Below are 6,505 nucleotides of genomic sequence, written 5' to 3'. Positions count from 1 at the left end.
GTACTTTAGAATTTGGTAAGACTGTAAGTTTAAAATGGATCACACTGAATATATCATATTTATGATGAAGGTGAGGATGATGTGTATATTTAAACTGAATGTTCCTCATTTGTCCTGTAGTAAAACACTCCCTGAAGTTTTTCTTAACTGCATCTTCTGGAGTCCCAGACGTCCCACAGCTTGTGGCTGCTGCAGTGGTTGATGACCTTTTAGTGGGTAACTGCGACACCGATATAAAGATAATACAACTAAAACAGGACTGGATGAAAACAGCATTAGAAAACAATCCACAGCAGTTGGAGTGGTACACTCAACACTGTTTTCAGATCCTGCCACATATCTTCAAAGCCAAGATGGACAACTTGAAGCAGCGCTTCAACCAAAGTGGAGGTACAGCTTGTATTTCAATCTTACTGTTAAAGTGCTCTGTGTCTTAGCTGTAAAGTAAAGTGACCCTCACTCATTCCCACAGTATATTTCAAAACATCGATAGTCAAACCAGAAAAGTGCACTTGTAGATTACTGGTTCCCAGCACTGCGCGGCCTTCTTGATTTAAAGATCAAATATACAGTCTGCCTATAACTCAGCCTTTCATTTTATGTCTATGAAGAAAAGTAAATTAAATTGTTATTTTTAAAGTTCTGATTATTATCTGAAGGCGCTGTATGTAAGAATGTGGCCAAAACAGTTACTGCACTCAAATTCAAAATACTGCCGCGAGTCTTGTCTGGCCCCCTCCTCTACAGATTCGAGGTTGCTGCTCTGTGCTGAATTGCTGCGTTGTGCTCCGGCGTCCGGCAAAAATAGAAGTCCTGCGTATCTGTTGCGGAGGGCTCCGGAGTGCTGCAGCTGAGACGGAGCCGGAACACAGCACAGCCGCAGCCGGTGGAAACACACACATTGACTAGAATTGAATCCTGTCGGCTCCGCTGCAGTGCCAGAGTGCAGACGCAACCAACACGCATCTGGTGGAAATTGGGGGTGATTTGTTTGCCCACATCGCTGTGGCAGGGCCGCGTCGCTGCGTCCTTGATCTTCGGTTTTCCAGCAGACCGTTCGAGCAAGTCTGGCTTCTCTGCTGCTAATGCTGCTGCTGGGATACAGCGGAGGAGGAGCCGGTGTTTCGGATTTACTCGCGACCCTGTTAACTGGCGACCTTCAGCCGAATGCGTCTGTGGTTGTCGTAGTGACAGCTGTTTTCAACCAGGAAGAGAACACGTAGCTGTCCTCGCGAAGGCCTCTTTACTCAGTTTTTCATAACAATATCAAAACATAGCCGACCTGCTCCGTCTTTGGACTCTTGTTAGAGGAACCCAGTCACGGACCGACACTCGGTCGCAGTTTGAATCACACTTGTTATGACGGAATGAGAGGTCAAGTTGCTTTTCCTGTAAATCTAACTCTTATCTCGAATACATTTTCTAAATAGGCCTAAACAGTTTCGTCTCTGGTGCCTGCCTAAAGAGACATGTGCCATATTAAAGAACCGTTCAGCCCTGCTGTGAAACGTAAAAAAGAATATTTTCACGGGATTCGAACCCACTTCATTATGGGAAAATGAATTAAAAACACACAATTAACATGGTGCGCCACTATGACAACACCACTTCACTGACAGATCCATTACAAATCCGACAACATACAGCCAGCTATGTCTTCAAATTGGGAAGTAGCCAGATCAACTTGTGACCACACTGTCCATGCACTGAGGAACATTTTACAATCNGCTTTCAACCGCCTCCACCGTTCAAACGCATCTCCTATAGACCCTCGCTTTGCCTCGAGTTTTGTCTTGGTGTTTTTGGGAATCATAACGAGGTCGTTTGTGTTTAGTCGCACCGTCAGCCATTGTAGCTCAGTCGTAACTGTAACTGATACTGAGACTCTACTGACTGTGTGACTGGTAGACGGCGGTGGGTGGCACAACAGGCCAAAACACAAATTCAAATTCATAAACATGATTTGCAGACCGAATTTTTTTTTTTTAAATGCAAATATTCTGGCTGTACTATTGTTGTCGGTGAGATCAGTATGTTATATGAACATTATTCCTTAGTCTCTGTGACATATTAGGATGAATTTACGACTATTTGCTTTAGATTTCTTACATATAGCTCCTTCAAGTTATAAAATCTCCCAAGATAGGTGCATAGTAAAGACCTGAGCATAAGCTATATACATAGAGCCTTCAGTTTTTGTGGAAACGGCCTCATCCTGCCACAGAGCTTATAGAACAATGGCCAAACATCTGGGAGATGAAAACACTGAATTTGTTCAAAAATGAGCCGATCAAGTATGACTGCTGAAATAAAGATAAGACAGAAAACTGTGTAAAGAAGTTCTAAAAATCTCAGGAAAACTCATCTCTGGTGTAAAATTCACAGAAATAACACTGCTCAAAATTGATTTACTCATTTTGCACAACTTCCTGCAATGATTGAGTTCACTATTTGAGTTAATTGTAAAGTTTCAGTCGTTCTTTACTGTTATTGTTATGTATTGAATATAATATGAACTATCCATAACATATGTCACTTAGTCAGTGGTAATGGAAAAGGGGTCCCTTAAGGAAAAAGGTTAGGAACCACTGCAGTAGAGTACAGATCTCCACCAGGCGACCAAGCAGCTGCCTGGGTTTCAAGTCTGGACAATTCTAGTAGTTTCAGAAGATGTGCTGCAGCGCCTTTCAGAGAGAAACTGTGTCAGTTGGCTCTATAAACTCCAGCTGCCTTGCCCAGTTTGCTCAGTTGGTAATCCAAGGAGTTGAGGTTATGTAATAAAGATAATTCAGTGAATTCCTGGATAACTGTCAGTTGTACTGGTCACTGGAACCTGGGACTGCATCCAAGACTAAGGGTATAAGATAGCACCAGTTCAGATATGACAGAAAGTGAGGGGGAGAGAGATGAGGTCCTCAGCTGGACACCAACCAGTAACACTGCAGCTCGTGTTTAGCATCTTAAAGGAATGTTTCACCCACAAAATGACCATGTGTAAATCAGTTAGTCTCACCCTGTTACCTTGAATTTGTGAAGGAAACTTCATTGTTCTCGCATGTCTCCATGGAAAACAGTAAACATATTGATTTATTGATTGAATGGGGAACACATTAAACAACAGCAAAACTATATCATCTTAAAATATATGGTTACCTTTGTAACTTTTAAACTGTGAAATAGAAATTGTGTTTCATCACTTATGTGAAGAAAAAGTGCACTGATGATCTGCTCTTGAATCATAAACACACCAAAAGACTGGAGGATAGCAGAGCGTCACACAATGTACAATATGTTTAAGATCATCTTTCCACTGGAGGTATCATCTGTACATCACTGTTAATTACAGTCTCTGTTTCTCAGATATCCACATTTTCCAGAGGCTGAGTGGCTGTGAGTGGGATGATGAGACTGGAGAGGTTAAGGGTTTTATGCAGTATGGTTATGATGGAGAAGACTTCCTATCATTGGACCTGAAGACACTGACATGGATCGCTCCGAAACCACAGGCTGTCGTCACCAAACTGACATGGAATGCTGACAAAGTCCAACTAAAACTTCATGAAAACTACTTCGCACACATTTGTCCTGAGTGGCTGAAGACTTATGTGGCCATTGGAAAGAGCTCTCTGCAGAGAAAAGGTAGAATCACATGACCTGATGTAGTTTCATTAACATAACAATGTTCATACAACCTGCTCAGAATGAACTGCTGTTGTATTTTCACTCCAGACTGTCTGACAATAAGTTGACTGGCATGTTGGAGTGCTCTGACATTTCTGTCCATCAAAGCTGAGACTGTGATAGTTAGTGCACAGTTAGCATGAGTTAAGTAAGTTCACAGAGTTTCAGAATAGACATATTGCTGTTTCATTGAACATTGCTATGAACTGCTTTGCTGTAATCCACAAAAACAGGCAGATGTTGGATTGCTGTTGAACACTTACTTATTAATTTATTTTGCCCAGAAGAATTTTCACACCTTCTGTTGTTGATTGAGATCACCTTTAGATTGACCAGCAACAAATATCTACCACTGGTATGAACAAGCATCCAGATTTACTGTGCAAAAAACTACTGTATCTCACATATGTCTTTATTTGCTCTTCTCTGTCTGCAGACCTTCCCTCAGTGTCTCTCCTCCAGAAGTCTCCCTCCTCTCCACTCAGCTGCCACGCTACAGGTTTCTACCCTGATAGTGCCATGATGTTCTGGAGGAAAGATGGAGAGGAGATTCATGAGGACGTGGAGCTTGGAGAGATCCTCCCCAACCACGATGGATCCTTCCAGATGAGTGTTGACCTGAACCTTTCATCAGTCCCACCTGAAGACTGGAGGAGGTACGACTGTGTGTTTCATCTCTCTGGTGTGAAGGACCACATCGTCACCACACTGGACAAAGCAGTGATCAGGACCAACATGGGTAAGAGTGAGATCAGAGGGTGCTGAAAGGGACTGCATGTCTATAGCTCCTTTCACACTGCCTTTTTAAGGCAGGAATTTTACACCATTATGCCACGTTGCTGTTTTGTATGAAAGGTATAATCGAGGAATGAGGTGACAGAGTTGTCTTGCTTTTAAGCCAGCAGTGGAGGTAATGACAGCATCGAAGCAGCATCTGTGTTAAAGGGACAGCCAGCATGACAGGACCATGAATGGGATGGGTGTGACGTGTTATGTGTCCCCCGGAGACCCACTGCCGGAATATTTCAAAAGTAGCTGGAATCAGTTAGCAGCTAACTTAAAGAAGAAGAACAGCGACTGAAAATGTCCACAAATTGGGAACACAATAAGGTCTGGGAGCTCCTTACCCTCCAAGTAGAGGGTGAGATCAACCACCATGTGACAGGGACTTTTTAATGATTGTTACTGCTATGTTATGCTTTTTTTTAATCTTTTATAAAGCGCTACCTGAAGCATATGTTATGTTTCACACTACAGGCTGACACTATTGTGTTACATGTCACGCCCGTCATGCCTCTTTTGATTCCACGATGCCAGAATGCTGTCTAAAATCGCACACTTGATGGCACTGTTGTTTGAACAAAGAAAGGACTTAGTCGTGGCACTATAGCGTGATCTCTATTTAAAAAGGGCTTACAGTTTGTTTAGTATTTTGCTTTGGTCTCCCTGTGACTGGGACGTTGCTTGCCCCAGGACCAGTGGTCAGATCATCTGAGCCTAACAAGATTATTTGATTTTCTTAAGGTCATAGAAAGTTTTCAAGCATTTTACAGGCCACATTGACTACATGTTTACATGCCGAAATTATTCTGGTTTTTACCCTCATTCTGAAAAAGATTATATTTCTCCTAAGCTGTTGACATAAATGTATTTACATGTGTATGTATTTATTAATTTTTCATGCCTCCACAGCGGCAATAGCCGTGGCCGAAAGGTATTATGTTTTCCAGGTTGTCCATCTGTCCCATTCTCGTGAACACAATAGCTCATGAACAGAAAATTCTTTAAATTTGGCACAAACATCTTCTTTGACTCAACAATGACCTGGCTATTTTGGTGGTCAAAGGTCAAGGTCACTTTGACTTTGTGTCTGTCCCATTCCCAAGAAGACCTTGAGGTAATTTTCTCAAATTTCGCACAGACATCCACTTGGGCTCAAAGATGAACTGATTAGCATTTGATGGTCATAGGTCAAAGGTCACTGTGACCTCAAAAAACAGTTTTTGGCCATAAGTCAATAATTCATACGCTAATTTTCACCAAATTTCACACAAATGTCTAATAGGATAAAATAATGTCATCATAACATAACATCTGAAAGAGTCAAAGATCAGCTTATGTTTTATAATTTGAAGCTTCTTTGCAGCAACATCCATATTTGAAGCATCGTCTACTGTCATGACTACAAATGAGTCTGGACAGACATGGCTGTAAACTTTAACTGCAACTTGACAGATTCCCTTAGGTTTACCACCACAAGGTGCTAATTCAAGTTTTTACATAATTTTCCACAGTGTTGGCTTTTAAGTCCAACACATGAGGGTTTCCATATATTTTTACAGACACAAACTTTTAAGATAACAGCCAATTATCCTGTGCCTCTTTTCTGACCTGCTTTATCTGTACTGATCGTAATTTTTGTTGTTGTTGTTCAACAGAGAAGCCCAGTGACATGACCGTCCCCATCACTGCTGCAGTGATTGTTCTTGCTTTCATCCTCATCGCTGCCACTGGATTCATCATTTACAAAAAGAAGAAAGGTGAGAGAGAAAAATGGAAAGATCATCTACTTACTTGGCTTTTCCAGTACTTTGATTTTAGCTGATGCTTTTATCCAGGTTGCAAATTGAAACACACATCAATTCACTGCATCCCATAATTTGAAGCAACCAACAGTAAGTGTTGATGGGCTTAAAGCCTGAGTCATAATAATAACAGCTGTTAACAGCTTGTGTACTAGTCTACAAAAGGAAAGCACTGGTTTTGTTTGTGTGTGTGTGTGTGTGTGTGTGTGTGTGTGTGTGTGTGTGTGTGTGTGTGTGTG

At 41.7% G+C, this 6,505-nt stretch overlaps 1 protein-coding gene and 1 pseudogene across 1 annotated transcript in view; one reads left to right on the top strand and one right to left on the bottom strand.

The window, feature by feature from the left end:
- The window catches only part of LOC126383951 (gastrula zinc finger protein XlCGF26.1-like), a 141,124-nt gene that overhangs the window by 116,155 nt on the left and 18,464 nt on the right, over positions 1 to 6,505 (bottom strand). The gene's annotated exons all lie outside the window — the stretch shown is intronic.
- Positions 65 to 6,505, top strand: part of LOC126383958 (major histocompatibility complex class I-related gene protein-like) — a 10,187-nt pseudogene continuing 3,746 nt past the window's right edge.

This window comes from Epinephelus moara, chromosome 22 (genome assembly GCF_006386435.1).
Source record: "Epinephelus moara isolate mb chromosome 22, YSFRI_EMoa_1.0, whole genome shotgun sequence".
In the NCBI taxonomy this organism is placed as follows: Eukaryota; Metazoa; Chordata; class Actinopteri; order Perciformes; family Serranidae; genus Epinephelus; species Epinephelus moara.
Note: the sequence above shows the minus strand (reverse complement) of the source record. Positions and strands in the feature narration are given on the sequence as shown.